This window comes from Furipterus horrens, unplaced genomic scaffold (genome assembly GCF_987537825.1).
Source record: "Furipterus horrens unplaced genomic scaffold, mFurHor1.1.pri manual_scaffold_6, whole genome shotgun sequence".
Lineage (NCBI taxonomy): Eukaryota > Metazoa > Chordata > Mammalia > Chiroptera > Furipteridae > Furipterus > Furipterus horrens.
In genome coordinates this window covers 111,783,643-111,802,686 of record NW_028327176.1, presented here as the reverse complement: position 1 = coordinate 111,802,686, position 19,044 = coordinate 111,783,643, and the positions used below count along the sequence as shown (strand labels likewise).

Here is a 19,044-nt window from a genome sequence, read left to right as displayed (position 1 = left end):
GCCAGCACACTGAGACCTCTCCGCCCTGGCTCCATCCCTCCTACCTCCCTGGGTGAGTATTTCTTCTTTCTACCTTTGTTTGCTAGACTTCCATGCAGCTTGGTTTTCTAGAACTTCTGGTTGTCTCTAGTTTTGAGGTAGTTGTATTCCTTCTTAGTTGTGGAGGGAGACACAGTATTTTTGTCTAAGCCTCCATCTTGGCCGGAAGTCCTATTTTTTCCCTTTATTTAAGGTGTTAGGGATAAAGAAGCCAGTGCCTCTCAAACCAGTCGGTGTCGGCGGCAGCCATCCGTCTCGAGAGACGATGGTGTAGCTTCTTAAGAGTCTATCTGCACTCTCCAGTGAAGCTGAAGCCACAGAGCCTCGATGAAGCTACAGAGCCTGGGCAGGGTGATATGGAGGGTCTGCTGTTGCCCATGCAGCAGACCCCCCCTCTCTTCGCAGCTGAAGGATCCAAGGGAAAGACGGAGTCAATACAGCTTGGCTTCAGGTGCGCCGCAGGAGTTGCCGGTGTTGACTACAATGTCAAACCACCTTAGGGACTCCGGCTCCGGATTTTCTGTTGGGGTTTACTCCCTTAGCCTTTCCCCTGAAGAGGTATGCCGCAAGGCAGCGGAGGTTTTTTGGAGTCAGAGTTTTCCTTCTCTGATGTGCCCTGACTGGAAGATCGAACCAGCGACACTTAGCTCGCAGGCCGACGCTCAATCCACTGAGCCAAACCAGCCAGGGCATCTCTCAAACCAGTAGGAGATAATTAACAGATGAATCATGGAAAAGGGGCAAGAAAATGACATTCTGCAACTCCTCACACATATCTCTGGAATCAAAAGAAAGATGATTATCATCACCAAACTGAGAAATGGGAAGATGTAGCTAAGTAACTTTGCAAATAAGTTGGAGACAGACCTATAACTAGATTTCCCTTAGTTAATCACACCCTGGGTTAAGTAGTTAATCACATTAGATTATGAACCCGAATTAACCAGTAATGGAGTATTGGGGGGGAAAGGGAGGAGAGGGGGAGTTAATTGTGTTAGGGAGGGGTAGTTAATCACATTAGTATAAAACCAGTTTTCTTTGTCTATGCATGCACATGCTCCTGATTGGCAGTGTGTTCAACTGCAGACTCATGAATAAACACCTCACTTTGCTGCTGAAGTCCTGTGTCCCAGTGATTTATTGTGAACACTTCTCACAATCTGAAGGCCCATCTGGGATCCTCTGCCTGTGTGGGGGAAGGAACTATGAGCTGAATCAGGGAGACACGTCCTACCCACTTTTGGGTGGCCCACTCACCCAGGGCCCACCCACCTAACAATGTCCAGAAACAGCCCTGAGACTTCTTGTTGGAACAGCAGTAGACCGATGCAGGGGGGAAACAAAAGCAAACACCATGGTAACCAGGCAACCTTGTGCATGGGCCAAGGTAAGAAAATTGGGTTAATTACTGCCTTGGTGGTTGGGCATCCTTGGAGATTGAATGTGTGTGAGCGTGGCTGAGGGCTGTGAGCAAGACTTTTCAATACGGGGGGTTGAGCTCATAGGTTTGTGTGCAAGAAATCTCTAGCATGGTGGGTTGAGCACACAAGGCATGGCAAGAAACCTCCAATAAGGGGGGTTGAGTTCATGGTGTTTCCATATACAAGAATCTCCAGTAAGGGGGGTTGAGTATACAGGGTCTGTATACAAGAAACTTCCAGTATGGGGGTTGAGCATACAGGGTGTGAGCAAGAAATTTCCAATACTGGGGGTTGAGCTCGTGGGTTTGTGCTCAAGAAATCTTCAGTAAGGGGGGTTGAGAACACAACCAGATTCAGCCACAGCCACAGGAATCGACTGAGGATGAGAAATAAAAATTCTAAGCCTAAGGAAACTAAAGAATTAGGGAAAATGTTAGAGCATTGGGGAGAAGATCCCCAGACCCAGAATAAGAAAAAACAGCAAATGGTAAAATACTGCTATCTCCTTTGGCAAAAGGAACCCAATAAGGGGCAATCTGTTTTCTGGCCCCAGTTTGGGTCTGATGAAACTTGGGTATGTCAAGCCCTGATTTTATATGTGAGTGATCAGGCATCAGCTTCTAAGAAAGAGAATGAATATGCCGTCTGCTGGTTACAACCTACCAGCAGGTCCACAGGTCTCTTCCCTGTAAAAGAAAAAGAAGATAAAGCCTGGGACCCTCTCTCCTGTCTCCCACCACCTTATGGCCCTAGCCAGCTGGTGGCCAACTGGGCACAGGCACCGTGGACAGACAGTACAGGTGAATCAGGCCAGGGACACCTAACAGGTCCCCAACTGGTAGCTGTGTCCAAGACACCCACGACACTCATGGGAACTTACTCTAGATTAAGAAAAGAATTAGAACAATGTAAGCAAGACCTGAAGAACTTTCTCATTCCCTCGGAGCAGCTGATGTTTCCCCTTAGGGTGGTCTCCATGGACCCAGGACAACTTGGATATGTCAATGCTTCTTTAACAAGCACTGAAGTTAGAAACTTCAAACGCGATATGAAGCACTTGGTAGAGGACCCCTTTGGATTGGCAGAACAATTAGATCAGTTCTTTAGACCCAGCATATACACATGAATGGAATTAATGTCTATACTAGGCATGCTCTTCAGTGGGGAAGTTAAGGGAATGATTTGATGGGCTGCTATGAGGATATGGGAAAGGGAACATCGTCCTGGTCAGGGAATTGTCCCGGCTGAACAAAACTTTTCCAATATAGACCTTGAATTGGATAATAACAGGTGAGAGGATAGAGCTCAGATGAGAGACCTTAGGAGCCTCATCATCAGGGGAATCCAGGAGTCCATTTCCCAAGCACAGAATGTCTCCAAGGCATTCAAGATACAGCAAGAAAGAGATGAAACTCCATCAGCATTCCTACAGAAGCTCAGGGACCAGATGAGAAAGTATTATGGTCTAAATCCAGAGAATGCTGTAGGGCAGGGACTCTTAAAAGTCACCATTGTAAAGGAAGATGGCCAGATATTTGTAAGAAAATTCAGAAGGCAGCTCTGGCTGGTGAGTTGCAACACCCCCAGTTGGGGGCATGAGAGAGGCAGCCAATCCATGTTTCTCTCCCGTGCTCTCTCTCCCTCCTTTTCCCTCTCTCTAAAAATAAATATTAAAAAAGAAAGAAAGAAAGAAAAGAAAATGCAGAAGGCAGATGAATGGGCCAGATAGAACAATTGAAAAACTCCCCAGGAAAGCTCAGAAAGTGCATGTTAGAAGAGAGGAGGAGAAGCAAGAACTTTAAGCACCTGCAGGATATCTCTGCAAATCTAGGAACTTTTAGCTGCCAGATACTGAGTTTGAGTATAGCGCTTCACAGTGTGAAAAAGAACAAGAATTGGAAGCATGTTATGGTTAAATCAAAAGAAGTAAAGGGTATTTAGAAGGTTTGTGAATGTTGCAGAAGGTCTGTGGAAAGTCATAATGATAAAAAGGAAACAGTTATGGAAGTTTAAACTGGGGAAAAGGAAACCTCAGCTGTTTGTGTTCTGCTTTTATAAAAGCGTATTTTGGTCTGTCCTACTGTGGAATTCTCTGTATCTGTTTTTGACCAAAGATCATCCGTAAACTGGTTGGGGAGAATTCCTTTTGAAATCCAGGACCCAGGAAGGGTCACTCAGGGCTGATGAGCATTCCGCCCTGGGCAAGTGAACATGTCTCTGCCAAGGGCACATCTCTCTAGGAGGCCAGTGGATATACTGGAGAGAGAGGGCCTAGCTATCTGTGTTTTGAATTACTGCTCTGTTTATGCTCTGAAAGGAAAAATTGAGGTTTCCCAGGGGAAGTTAAAACTTCACATGAAAGAAAGGGAACCAGGGAAAGTGTAAGGGATGAAAATGAAAAAGGTTTGTTAGAAGTTTATAAAAGTTTTGAAAAGGAATTGTATGGTTTTAGTAATGGAATGTATAATGCATGGAAATGCATTTTGAAGGACAAGGATTTTCCTTCATGCCTTTATATTTTTCTCCTTATGTGAACCCTCCAGTATTTGACATTCTAAAGAAGTAAGAAATGACATAAGGTTCCCTTACATAAATCTAATAAGACCCGTTGCTAATGGTGGTTTTTGTCAGCTGAGGCTTTGACTGGGATGTCATGCCTGAAGGAGGCATGCCTAGGCTCTGGTTGTTACCAGAAAGCCCTGAGGAACGGGAGTTGACTTTTGAGGCTAATGAAAGTCAAGGAGGAAAAAGCCTGACACCCTGGTTGATTGTGCTGTTTGTGGTAATCTTTCTAGGGAAGGAATGAAGGTTGCTTTCCTGATAGATGGCTAGGAGGAAACTTAAGGCACAATGGAAAACCTGAAGGACTTGTAAAAAGCATGGGTTTTACAGGCAAGGCCAGATGGCAGGTGTGTGGCTCAGCTTCTGTGCTCAGGGTTCAGTATGCCCCACATGTCTGGGACCTGGATACAGGTTCCATTAGTCCCACCTGGGCTCGCCAAAACTGTTACAGAGAGAAAGGATATACATGGCACATGTTTTCCTGAACTGTTATACAGAGGCTGATGACACCATACCCCAGATCCTGAAAGAACAGAGCTGACAGATGAGGGATGGGGAACTTCTGGGAATGTTTTTGGCTTCTAGCCTATTGGGGAGCAAGGGAAGTGCTGGGTCCTGTGGGAGAACAGGGATCTGAGATGAGGTGCTCACTGTCCTCCCCAGGTTGCAATATTGTAAATAAAGACCTGTTTTCCTCAACACTAGTTGTTGGGTTTTACACCAAGGCGCCACGTGAAAGAACCCTTTTTCGCTCTGTAACACCCACTCTTCCCCACTAAGGAGTCTAGTACAGACATTAATTCTATTCACATGTATATGCTGGGTCTAAGGAACTGATCTAATTGTTCTGCCAATCCAAAGGGGTCCTCTACCAAGCACTTCATATCGCGTTTGAAGTTTCTAACTTCAGTGCTTGTTAAAGAAGCATTGACATATCCAAGTTGTCCTGGGCCCATAGAGACCACCCTAAGGGGAAACATCAGCTGCTCCGAGGGAATGAGAAAGTTCTTCAGGTCTTGCTTACATTGTTCTAATTCTTTTCTTAATCTAGAGTAAGTTCCCATGAGTGTCGTGGGTGTCTTGGACACAGCTACCAGTTGGGGACCTGTTAGGTGTCCCTGGCCTGATTCACCTGTACTGTCTGTCCACGGTGCCTGTGCCCAGTTGGTCGCCAGCTGGCTAGGGCCATAAGGTGGTGGGAGACAGAGGGTCCCAGGCTTTATCTTCTTTTTGTTTTATAGGGAAGAGACCTGTGGACCTGCTGGTAGGTTGTAACCAGCAGACGGCATATTCATTCTCTTCTTTAGAAGCTGATGCCTGATCACTCACATATAAAATCAGGGCTTGACATACCCAAGTTTCATCAGACCCAAACTGGGGCCAGAAAACAGGTTGCCCCTTATTGGGTTCCTTTTGCCAAAGGAGATAGCAGTATTTTACCATTTGCTGTTTTTTCTTATTCTGGGTCTGGGGATCTTCTCCCCAATGCTCTAACATTTTCCCTAATTCTTTAGTTTCCTTAGGCTTAGAATTTTTATTTCTCATCCTCAGTCGATTCCTGTGGCTGTGGCTGAATCTGGTTGTGTTCTCAACCCCCCTTACTGAAGATTTCTTGAGCATGAACCCATGAGCTCGACCCCCAGTATTGGAAGTTTCTTGCTCACACCATGTATACTCAACCCCCATACTGGAAGTTTCTTGTATACAGACCCCGTATACTCAACCCCTCTTACTGGAGATTCTTGTATATGGAAACACGATGAACTCAACCCCTCTTATTGGAGGTTTCTTGCCATGCCTTGTGTGCTCAACCCACCATGCTAGAGATTTCTTGCACACAAACCTATGAGCTCAACCCCCCGTATTGGAAAGTCTTGCTCACAGCCCTCAGCAACACTCACACACATTCAATCTCTGAGGATGCCCAATTACCAAGGCAGTAATTAAGTCCAATTTTCTTACCATAGACCGTGCATGAGGTTACCTGGTTACCACAGTGTTCGCTTTCATTTCCCCCCTGCATCAGTCTACTGCTGTTCCAACAAGAAGTCTCAGGGCTGTTTCTGGACATTGTTAGGTGGGTGGGCCCTGGGTGAGCGGGCCACCCAAAAGTGAGTAGGACGCATCTCCCCACCTTAGCTCAGAGCCTCTTCCTGCACACAGGCAGAGGATCCCGGATGAGCTCCCAAATTGTGAGAAACATTCACAATAAAACACCAGGAGACAGGACTTCAGCAGGAAAGTGAGGCGTTTATTCACAAGTCTGCAGAGTCAGGCGCACTGCCAGCCAGGAGCATGTGTGCGTGAGGTAGACAAAGAAAATTGGTTTTATACTAATGGGATTAGCTCCCCCTCTGTAATGCAATTAGCTCCGCCTCCCCGCTCCTTCTCCCTTATTTCTTCATTACTGGTTAATCCGGGTTCACAATCTAACATGATTAACTACTTAACTCAAGGTGTGATTAATTAAGGGTAATCTAGTTATAGGTTTATCTCCAACTTATTTGCAAAGTTATCCTGTTTAATGACAACAATCTTTCTCCTTTTGATTCCAGAGATATGTGTGAGGAGCTGTGGAATGTCCTTTCCTTGCCCCTTTTCCATGATTCATCTGTTAATTATCTCCTCCTAGTTTAAGAGTCACTTGCTTGCTTCCTTATCCCTAACAACTTTGAAACTGGTTTTTCTTTTTCTGTCCCATAGCTTGGACAGAAAGGGCCCAGAGGTCTGAGAATGGGGAAATCCTAAAATATTCCCCTCAGCCCAAACTAAGTTTAATGGACAAAAGGGCTTTGAACAGGTGTGACATGTCTTGCACACCTTCTGTCAAAGAAGCCAATTTCTTTTTTCCTAATGTGGGACATTAAACATTAATCCCTGATGGTTGTCATATAGTGGTTATAGTTTTAATTATGCCTTTTAACTCTGTTGCCAAATCTGTTGCCCCCAGAATATGACAAGGATGCCAGTTTGTTCAGCAGTGCCAGCCAGACCTTGGAAACTGAGCATGACGCTGCCTGGGGACAGCCAAATGACCTGGACTTTACAAAACCCTTCCCCATGTGGAAGGCCACTCTCCCCTCCTCACTCCTACTCTACTAGGGATTTCTAGACCCAAGGGTAGGTAGGACAACAGTCATGTCCAGCTTGAAGCAGCTAGAGGAGCATGAGACCTTCACCCATTGTCCTCTATAAGATTATAAAAGGTCTTAAGTGTGAGAGAGGGAATTGTTACAGAGTAAGGTCCCCCAAAATTCCCCAGAGCCTGCAGTTGGAGGGTGGGGAAGAGGAAAGCTTCCAAGATGCTTTTGTATAGCTATGGCTGGTAGCTAATATCTTAGTTATACAAATGTCTTTGGTTCTTCCAAGATCCCAAGGAGATGGGAGGGATTTTGCCTATAAGATGGTGATGAAAAAGTCAACAGCCCCTGGTGGATCATTCGATCCTCAAATCTATATTGGTGCCACTGGGGTCCCTAAAGTAGTCCCATATGAGTTTAAGGCTAGGAATCAAATAGCAGCAGGGTTTAAGTCAGTCCTCTTCTGGTGGTCAAGAATAAGAATGTTGATAGGGTAAACTATATTTATTATAACCAGCAGAGATTTTTTAATTATACCAGGGATGTTATAGAAGAAATAGCTCAACAGTTAGATGCCACCAGTTGAATGACCTGGGAGAATAGGATGGCACTGGATATGAAGCTAGCAGAAAAAGGAGGTGTATGTGTAATGCTCAGGGGACAGTGCTGCACTTTTATCCCCAATAAAACAGCTCCTGATGGGACTATCACTAAGGCTCTATGGGGACTTACTGCCTGAGCAAATGAACTAACATAAAACTCAGGCATCAACAATCCTGTAACAGGATGGTTACAAAACTGTATTGGCAATTGGAAAGGAATGATCATGTCAGCTCTTGTCTCCTCTCTTTCATTGTAGTAGCAGGTGTCCTTACTGCGTTAGGCTGCTGTATTGTTCCCTGCATCAGAGGTTTAGTTCAGAGGTTAATTGAGACTGCACTAACTAAACAGATGCCAGTAATATGCCAACAGAGTAATTTCCTCCTCCTGGAGGCTGAAGAAAATCCTTGCAATGAGTCAGAGAATTTAGAATTCATCATGAGTTTTGAAAGGACAAATTAGAAGTTTGAGTAGTCAAACCTTTAGCAATCACACCCTAGTTAAGTAGTTAATCGCATTAGATTGTGAACAAGATTAACCAGTAATGGAGAAACTGAGAAGGAGAAAGGAGGAGGAGCTAATCGCATTAATATAAAACCAGTTTTCTTTGTCTACTTCACACACACATGCCCCTGGCTGGCAGTGCACCCAACTCTGCAGACTCATGAATAAATGCCTCGCTTTGCTGCCAAAGTCCTGTGTCCAGGTGATTTATCGTGAGCGTTTCTCACAGAGGTATATGAGATGATAAACTAAACCTAATGTGGTTATTATTTCACAGTGTATGTAAGTCAAATCACATTAAACTTATTCAGTATTCAGCAACATATGTCAATTATTTCTTTATAAAACTGGGGGCGGAGGAAGTGGGTAGTTTGATTAGTTCCAGAAGCAGTCTTTAAAGATTGTTGTTTCCTGTCACTATAAAGATACAATTGGGCAAATATAAAATGTGGAAAATTCTACTAGGCAAATTATCCAATGTCTTCAACAAATTAACAACATTAAGAAAAAGAACTGGCTGTCTGGCACAGGTGTGGTACTGCTGGGCCTGGAAGATACTGAGCCCTGCCCAGACTGCCCCAAGCTCATGATGGTGATATGCAAGCTCAGTGTGTCTACTTGGGGAAACTGGAGTAGGGAGGTTAAGCATTGTGTGTCAATTTGTGCAGGATCACTTTGACCATAATATCAGTCTGACCACTGGAGAGTCTTTTATGGCCAAAACTGTGACTTGTGGAAATGAACGTCATAAGCTCCTCATCTGGGATACTGCTGGTCAGGACCGGTTTCCTTCATTGATTCCCAGGCACTACAGTGGATCCACTGCAACCGTCATAGCGTATGATATTATCAAACAGGACTCATTCTATACCTTGAAGAAATGGGTGAAAGAACTAAAGAACATGGTTTAGAAAACATTGTAATGGCTATCACTGGAAATAAATGTAATCTCTCAGGTATTAGGGAGCTTCCCTTGAAGGGTGCAAAGGAATATGCTGAATCCATAGATGCCTGTCCTGGCTGAAACAAGTGAAAAAAAATGGTATTAATGTTGAAGAGCTCTTTCCAGGAATCAGTCACCAAATCCCACACTTGGACCCGCATAAAAATGGAAACAATGGAGCAATCAAACTTACAGAGTGGGGTCCCCAAAATTCCCGAGAGCCTGCAGTTGGGGGATGGGGGAAGGGAATAGTTTTCAAGATGCCTTTGCATATCTATGGCTGGTAGCTAGTGTCTTAGTTATGCAAATGGCTTTGTTTCTTCCAAGGTCCCAAGGAGGTAGGATGGGTTTTGACTATAAAATGGTGAGGAAAGAGCATTCAGTGCCTGCACAAGTTTCTGTGAATGGTCAGAACCGGTTACCACGCCCACTGCACCACAGGCCATGCTCAGGAATTTAAAAATAAGGTGGCAGCCATTTGCAGAGAGAACACTGTGAGGTTTTAGAAGGAAAGAGTGATCTACATGATTTGTAAGAAGGCAGGAGAGGACCATGTGGCTTTGAAAGGGAAGAGGAGAGAATCATGCGTGATCCAGTGCAACATGGCACATGTTTTGCTGGACTGTTAATACGGAGACTGATAACATCATACCCCAGATCCTGAAGGAGAGAGCTGACAGATAAGGGATGGGGAACTATTGGGCTTGGTTTTGGTTTGTAGTCTTTTGGGGAGCAAGGGAAGTACTGGGTCCCATGGGAGAACAGGACTCTGAGCTGAAGTGCTCACAGTCCTCCCTAGGTTGGAATATTATAAATAAAGACCTGTTTTCTTCAACACTAGTTGTTGGGTTTTACACCAAGGTGCCATGTGAAAGAATCCCCTTTTTCTCAGTAACAAAACTTGTGAAGCAAACTACTCCAGCCAGTGGGCGGTGCTGCTCGCCAGGACCCATGGCCCATTGTACTTGAAGGAGCCAGACCACCTCCCTGTGCATTGCTGAAGGGCTCCCATTCTCTGGGGCCTGGTACTTCATTTAGAGAGAAGTGAGCATGCTGGCTTGGTATTCTGGAAGACCTGCAGGGACTAGAGCAGGAACTGTCCCTGGAAAGATTTCAGAAAACTCTGGATATATTCTCCACCAAGCCTTTCCTGCATGAAATGCACACAGAGAGAAGGGATGTTAGATAAGTATAGTTGAATTTTTATTAAAAACCTTAAAATATTCTTTTTTAAAAAAATATTTATTTACTTTTAGAGAGAGGGGACAGGTGGGAGAAAGAAAGGGAGAGAAACATCAATGTGTGATTGCCTTTCACGTGCCCCCAACTGGGGATCTGGCCTGAAATCAAGACATGTGCCCTGACTGGGAATCAATACGGTGACCCTTTGGTTCACAGGTCAGTGCTCAATACACTGAGCCACACCAGCCAGTGCAAAATATTCTTAATTTGTACAAAAATCTTACTGGCTTATTATGTGTAAGATTCTAAAAATGGTGCTCCACTCTGATTTCCTGTGTTCCCTAGCCAAATTCCAGGAACTCCTTCACTGCATGCCCTTGTTAACTAACTGGCTGTGACCACTGACCACCAACCTCTGCCCTCCATGGAGGATCAGCTGTGCAGTGGAAGGGTGGTGCTCCAATGTGGTCTGTAGCTGTCCTCTGGGTGTGCAGACTCTGGGGTTTCCCGGGTGGTGCAGGCTAAGGTCAGCCCCACCAGTGTTTTGCCAAGGGCACCCTGCCTGAGCTGTGGAGCAATCCACAATGGTTGCTACTTGTGCTGGACTTGGAGATTCCCAGGTGAAGCCAAGCTGTGAATCTAGGCTGACTGTTAGTGCCAGACCTGCAGCCACTTACCAAGAGTGGCTGGGGGCTCATCGAGGCCAGCTACTGCTTGTTTGAGAGGCTTTTGGAAGTTGTGAAGCACAAGTGTAAACCAGTCATTCATATGGAAAAGCAGCTTGGGTGGGCCTGTTAATTGGGTTGGGTTAGTTCCTTGGATCTCCAGGGTGGGGCAAACAGTGTTAGCCAGGTTGATGGAGTTTCAGGTATAATATTAGTCTGCAGGCTCTGTGGCTCTTTGTGGGGAGGGTTCAGAAAAGGCACAATGGCCTCTGCCAGCCTTTCTGTCCCCCAGCTCCTGCCTTGATGACAGACACTTCAGTTCCTCCCTGTATGCCACTGGTGCCTTTCAAGCTGCTACGTAGTGCTGGAGCTCAGAGGGAGTGAGTCTGAATAAGTACGTGTGTGGGTTCTTTAAGAGGAACTGCTTGGGACTTCAGAAGTTTCTTCCACTGATTCACTGTTTTTTGCAGCCAGAAGTTGTGGGGACTTATCTTCCTGACACTGGAAACCTCTGGTTGGGGGGCCTGGTGTGGGGTTGGGACTCCTTGCTCTTGAAATATCCCTTCTGAAATTTTATCCATCACACATGGATGTAGGGCCAGCCAGTTCTGTGTTCTGCTCCTCCCATCAGCCTGGATGGATGTGCTTTCTTTAATTCCATAGTTGTCAGACTTCCATTCAACTACATTCCTGACAGCTCTGAGTGATGGCTGTTCTTTATTTTAGGTGAATTGTTGATGTGGTTGTAAGGGGAGGTGTTATGTTTACCCATGCTGCTAGATTGACTGGGAGTTTAGGATTTCTTTTAAGTTGATGAAAATGTTCTAAATTACTATTACGATGGTTACATCCATCTGTGAAGCTACAAAAAATAATTGAATATCAGACTTTAAATGGGTAAGTCACATGGTATGTGAATTTTATCTCAATAAAACTGTTAGTTTTTTAAAAAAGAAAACTGAAATATCAAAGAAATCATTGGGTACTGCAACAGTGTAAAGAAGAGCCAGGCAGAAATGAAGGTTGCATTAAGTGAAATAAAGAAAAATCTAAGGGAACCAACAAAGAATAAAAAAGCATTCTATCAGAACAGCAAGAAGAAAAAGAATTAAAACAAACAAACAAACCAAGAATAGTGTAGGGAGCCTCTGGGACATCTCCAAATGTACCAACATCTAAATCATAGGGGTACCGGAAGAGCTGTTGCTTGTTTGACAGGATTTAGGAAGTAGTGCTGTATGAGCCAAGACCAGCCGTTTATATGGAAAGACCGTTTGGGTGGGTTCATAAGCTGGGTGGGACAGGATCTCTGGGGATCTCCAAGGCAGGTCAAATTATGTTAGCCAGGTTGATGGAGTGTCAGATATGGCACCAGCCTGCCAGCTCCATGGCTCTGCAGGGGGGAGGGCTCAAAAAAGGGACAATGGCCTTTGCTTGCCCCAACGCCAGACAGTTCAGCCTCTCCCAGTATGCCACTGGTACCCTTCAAGCTGCCACTCACACACTAGAATTCAGAGGGAGTGAGTCTGAGTACGTGAGTTCTTTAAGAGGAACTGCTTGGGGCTTTAGAAGTTTCTTTCACTGACTCAATCCCTGCTGGTTTTTGCAGCAAGAAGTTGTGAGGACTTTTCTTGGCCTGGAACCCTGGGTGGACTGGTGTGAGCTTGGGACTCCTTACTCTTGAGATACCCCTCCTGAATTTTTATCCACCACACATGGGTGTGGGACCAGCCTGTTCTGTGTCTCCGCCCCTCCTACCAGTCTTGATGGATGTGGTTTCTTTAATTCCGTAGTTGTCAGACTTCCATTCAACTCAAATTCTGATGGCTCTGAGTGATGGTTTTTCTATATTTTAGTTGTAATTTTGATGTGGTTGTGCAAAGAGGCCTAAAATATAATTCTTGATGATTGCTCTTTGATGATATGAATTCTAGTACATCAAATGGTTCTTTAAAAGTTCTACAAAGGTTATAACTATAATGATGATAAAATTTAACCTTTTATCTTTTACTATTATTTAAAATTTTATAAACATGTGTTGGCTTAAATGGTAATAACATTCTTTTTTAGCCTTTTTAAAATTTATTTATTTTAGAGAGAGAGAGGAATGGAGAGACAGAGAGAATATCAATTTGTTGTTCCACATATTTATGCATTTTTTTTGTTGATTCTTGTTATGTCCCCTCACTGGGAATCAAACCCACAACCTTGGCATGTCAGGATGATGCTCTAACCAAATAAGCTACCCAGCCAGGGCTTATACCATTCTTCTTAAAATTATTAGCAGATATTCTATGTTAACATTGTTATTAAGTATAAATCTATTGCTCATGTGTGTAATAATCTGAAAATTCTTTTAAATTATTTTAATGCACAAAATTAACAGCTTTTACAATCATCATTAACTACTGCCATCATTTACTTTTGAAATAATATAAATGTGTATTTATACTTCAAGCAATTGATAAAACTTCAAAATATAAAGCCCATAAGGACATGTTTACTTTATTTTTAGAATGCTTACCTATATTTTGGCATGAACATTTAGGTAGCAATAATATATGTAAATGACATGCTTACTGTTTATTACTAGGTCATTAGACTTCTTGTTTGTGATGGTAACTGATGTGCTTTCAAAATCACTAATCATAGATAAGTTCAGGAATGCTCAGAGGGATGCTGAAAAAAGGCATTCAGCTATTCAGCCTTCCAAAGAAAGGCTAAAACCAAAGTGAAACTGAAAATTGCAGCTGATAATGAGGGCAGAGCCTGGACTACAAAGGAGAAAGGGAACAGTATATTTTGTAGGATTTATATTGTATCAAGGAGTCCCACTGCAGAGGAGCTGACTCTACAATGGAGTAGATAGTTAATAATACCAACTATCACTATACAATATATATTTTCTTAATTGGTGTGGTTATAGTAGCCACCAAATAAACCTAGTTATATTCTGAACTCTTTGCCAGTTCAATATGCAAGAGGGTGAACTACAAAACGACTGCATTTTGGAATTCCAGCAGCAGGTATTTGCAAGTATGATTGTGGATGAAATGGCAGATACTCCAGCCAGAGTTGAAACTAGGGCTCCGAGCAGAAAATTCATCTTTTGCATTCATCCTCTCTTTTTTTGTCTCAATATAAGAGAGGCTCCTTTCTCTGCCCACAGCTAATAATTCCACAGAGACCTTGATTCACTGGTAGCTTACTTTTCAGTCTGGTTTGTTCCCTCCTTATTTATACTGATTCTTTTTCTTTAAAATTAAATATGCTCAAGTCTTTCCTCTCCTTCCTTTCACAGACAAGCTTTAAAAAACATTATTTTTCTATACAAGTAATTCATGTTCATTGGTTTAAAAAAAAAAACTAATAGAAATTATGAACTAAAAATTTTTTATCTCTGACCAGGTAGGCTAAGTTCGTTAGAGTATCATCCTGATACACCAAGGTTGTGAGTTCCATCCCTGGTCTGGGCACATACAAGAATCAACCAGTGAATGCATAAATTATTGGAACAAAAAATAATGTTTCTCTTTCTCACTCTCTCTCAAAATCAGTTAAAAAATTTAAAAGTTTTAATCCTCTAATACACATCTTCACTGCCAAATTTTACTCCACATAAAATGCACCTTTCTAACTACTTTCTGTGCGTATATATCAACTATTTTTAACTGGTTTCCACTTGCTTTCTGACCTCCCTTGTATTCCCTAAAGATGTCAAATTCTACTCATGCCCTTGACCTTGGAAAAATGTTGGCCAAAAGCAGTTCCCTTCTTAAAGTAACTCTCTAGGTTCTTGTTTTTTTACTTCAGAGTTGGTTTAATGATTCCTTAATGTCTTGTTGTTTATTCTATACTCCTAAGACTATGTGGAAGCCAGACTGAAAGGAGTAAAAGAAAGATAAAAACACCTAAGGGAAGAGTAGAAGGAAAACGAAGTTTGAATACTGGTTTATGCAACGAGTTAATCAGCTCTCTCTAGTTTTCCTTAAGTGTAGCTGTAGCTATAGAGTAGGTATCAGGGCTCTTTATTTCATACACATATGAAATAAGAAGAAAAATGGCCTGCCAAGATTGGGAAACTTTACAGCCCAAAAAGCCAATCTCATGTTAATATTGACACCTGGAGTGCAGTAAGTAAATATTTGTAAAACAAAGAAATAAAGCTAATGGCAATAGAGACCTCAGGTGGCAGAGGAGTAAGTGGGAGCTACACTAACCTCCTTCCAGGACCAAACTAGAATTACAACTATATTATAGAAAAATTATCCTGAATAACCAACTGAACACTAGCTGGAGAGAAGCCTTATAATTATGGACAGATGGAAAAACCCACATCACCACAACATGACTGGTAGGGAGTGTGGAGGAGGTGGAAGAGGGCTGGCTGGGATCACATGGTCATCAGCTAACGTTCTGGAGGGATGTTTCAGTAGCTGGGGCAGGGGGTTCCCCCTGAGAAGTTTGGGATATAAACCCCAAGCTGTGAGATCCCTAGCCCGTGGCACCAGAAGCAGGAAAGGAACCCAAATAACATACAGCTATGAAAAGCAGTGGGGTTTCTGTCTGGCAGGGAGAGATAGTTGGAGATGCAGAGAATCTCTTAAAGGGCCAATGCAAAAATTTTTGTTTGTAGTCACTTACCCTGGGCTCCAGCAGAGGGAGGGCAAATGGACTAGAGACAAATGAGGAGTCTGGGGCAGGTGGCTTTGGGGAGACAATGGAAGGAAGAGCCACTATGATCTCTGTGCTGAGTCATTCCACATACTGCAGAGGCCATCTTCCTCAGGCAGAGCACTCCCCTCCAAGTGGCAACAACTGAGGGGAAGCAATAGCCCTACCCACAAGAATTACTCTGCCCCACTCAGTGATGCTTAAGCCCTACTGCTGAGGAGTAAAGCTGGAAGACTTTCACTCCTTAAGCCTAACAGAAAGCCTGTAGGCAGAGACAAATCACTGGGAGCTCTGAGATTTTAGATGATCCTCCCCTGGTCCTGGTGTTGGTATACTTGGGCTTGATGCACAGGCTGGTTCTTTCTGCACATAAGCAGGTCCAGCAGAGGAAGCCATAAGCTGTGGATCACTGATAGGTCTGAACAGGTTCCTCAGGACAAGTCACAGTGTCTGACATAGGCCTGTACCAGAGTCTTTGCAGATCTACCTAATACATAGAAAGAAATACAAAGAGGAAGCCAAATTGGGAAGACAAAGAAACAGGTCCCAAATGAAACAACAAGAGAATTCACCAGAAGAACTAGATGAAATGGCAACGAGCAATTTATCAGATAGAGACTTTAGAGTAATGATTATAAGGATAGTCCACAGAATGAAAAAAGACATAGAATCCATAAAAAAGGAGAAGTCAGAAATAAAGAGTGCAATATCTAGACTTCTGGCCAATATGGAGGTATAGACAGACATGCTGTGTCTCCATCCACAACCAAGAAGGAATACAACTACCTCAAAATTAGAAACAACCACAAGTTCCAGAAAACCAAACTGCATGGAAGGCCAGAAAACAAATATATAAAGAAGAAATACTCATGCAGACAGGTAGGAGGGGTGAAGCCAGGGTGGAGAGGATGCAGTGTGGAGGTGGCAGCAGTGGTGGCAGTGGCAGGCGAGCAGAAAGCGCAGTCACACGTTTTAAAAAGTCAAGAGGGACACCTGGGGAGTGTTCCCAGCTCCTCACTGGACCTCTCATCTCACCGTCCCAGCACCGGGGAAAATCAAGTCTCATTGCTTCTGAATGTGCAGACCAGTGGAGGTTAGGGTGGAGGCAGAAACTGTCAGTCCACTTGTTTAAAGGGCCCGCATCTTCCTAGAATGTCCCCAGACCCATCCACTCTGGGAACGACGCCAGAGCAGCAACTAGAGGGGTGCCAGTCCGGTGTGGAAGTGGGAGAGGTGCCTGAAAAAGGGGCAAGTGCGGGGCAGGCGGCATTGTTCCCTATCCGAGCCCTCCCCCACATACAGCGCCATAACATGGTGAAGCAGGTCGCCCTGTACTGATGAATCCCTAAGGCTCCACCCCTTACAATGTAACAAGAGCGACAGCTCTACCTGGGACATGAAGGCAAACAAACATAGAAGCCTGTCAGAATGAAGAGACAGAGAAGTATGGCCCAAAAGGGGAAATGGATCAAGGTTCCAGTGGGAGAACTAAGCAATGAGGAGATATCCAACCTAACAGATGAGGAGATAGACAACCTAACAGGTGCAGAATTCAAAACACTGGTGATAAAGATGCTCACAGGCTTGATGGATATGCTTGACTATGGCAAATGCATAAGGGAAGAAGTGAAGGCTATGCTAAGTGGAACGAAGGAAAACCAATGGTGAAAAGAATGAAACTGGGGTTGAAATCAATGATTTGGAACATAAGGAAGAAAAGAACAGTCAACCAGTGCAGAATGAGGAAGCAAGAATTGAAAAAAATTAGGAAAACTTCCCAAATTTTGTGAAGGAGATGAACACACAGGTCCAGGAAGCACGGAGGGTCCTGGGCGAGCTAGACCCAGAGGGGACCACACCAGGATACATCATGATTGAGACGCCAAAGGTGAAAAATAAATAGAGAGTCCTGGGGGCAGCAAGAGAGAGGCAGAGGGTTGCCTACAGGGGGGTGCCTATAGGACTACCACCTGATTTTTCAGAGGACACTTTGCAGGCAGGAAGGGACTGGCAAGAAGTATTTAATATGATAAAAGGCAACCTGCAACCAGGACTACTCTATCTAGCAAAGCTATCATTTGGAATGAAAGGGTAGATGAAGTGCTTCCCAGACAAGGCAAAGCTAAAGGGGTTCATCATCACCAAGCCATTATTATATGAAATGTCTAAGGGACATACTTAAGAAAAAGAAGATCAAAACTATGAACACTAAAGTGACGACAAACTCACAACTATCAACAACTGAATCTAAAAAATAAAAAACAAAATTTAACCAAGCAAACCAGAATAGGAACAGAATCATAGGTATGGGGATCATTTGGAAGGTTATCATCTGGGAGGGGGGAGGGGGAGAAATGGGCATATGGTGCAGGGATAAAGAGCATAATCGGTTGGTACAAAATAGACAGGGGAAGTTAAGAATAATATAGGAAAGGGTGAAGTCAAAAAACATGTGCATGACCCATGGACATAAACTAAGGTGGTGGGATCACTGTAGGGAAGGGGGTACTGAGCAAAGGTGAGCAAGGGGAAAAAAATTGGAACTACTGTAACAACATAATCAATAAAATATGCTTTAAAAAAAGAATGCAATATCTTAAATAAATAATACACTAGAAGGAATAAACAGTAAGTTAGGTGAAGCGTAGGACTGAATCAGCTATTTGAAAGACAAGATAGGAAAAAAACCACACAAATAGAGCGGCAAAAAGAAAAAATAATTTTAAAAAATGAAGGGAGCTTAAGAAACCTTTGGGGCAACATGAAGTGTAACAACATCCACATCATGGGAAGACAGCAATTAAGGAATTGAGAAATTATTTGAAAAAATAATGACCAAAAACTTCCTAATATGATGAAGGAAAAGTACACACAAGTCCAAGAAGCTCAGAGTCCCAAACAAGTTGGACTCAAAGAAGCCTACGCCAACACATCATAATTAAAATGGCAAGGCTTAAAGATAGGGAGAGAATCCTAAAAGCTGTAAGAGAATATTAGGTAGTTACCTACAAGGGAACACCAATTAGAGTGTCATCTGATTTCTCAACAGAAACATTTCAGGCCAGAAGGGAGTGGTGTGAAATATTCAAGGTGGTGAAAAGCAAGGACCTACAACCAAGGCTACTTTATTCAGCAAGGCTATCATTTAAAATTGAAGGAGAAATAAGGAGCTTCTCAGACAAGAAAAAGCTAAAGGAGTTTGTTAACACCAAACCAAAGAGGTTGCTTTAAGAAGAAGCTTAATAATAAAATGTATTTCCATAAAAAAAAGAAAAAGAGAAAGAAATAAAAAAACAGAGAAAAATAGTCTAACAATAAAATGGCACTAAATACATATCTATCAATAATCACCTTAAATGTAAATGGCTCAAATG

General features: G+C 43.2%; 1 pseudogene; it reads left to right on the top strand.

Moving 5' to 3' along the window:
* Positions 1-3,368: 3,368 nt before the first annotated feature.
* Positions 3,369-9,436, top strand: LOC150007247 (ras-related protein Rab-31 pseudogene; annotated as a pseudogene).
* The last annotated feature ends 9,608 nt before the right edge of the window (positions 9,437-19,044 follow it).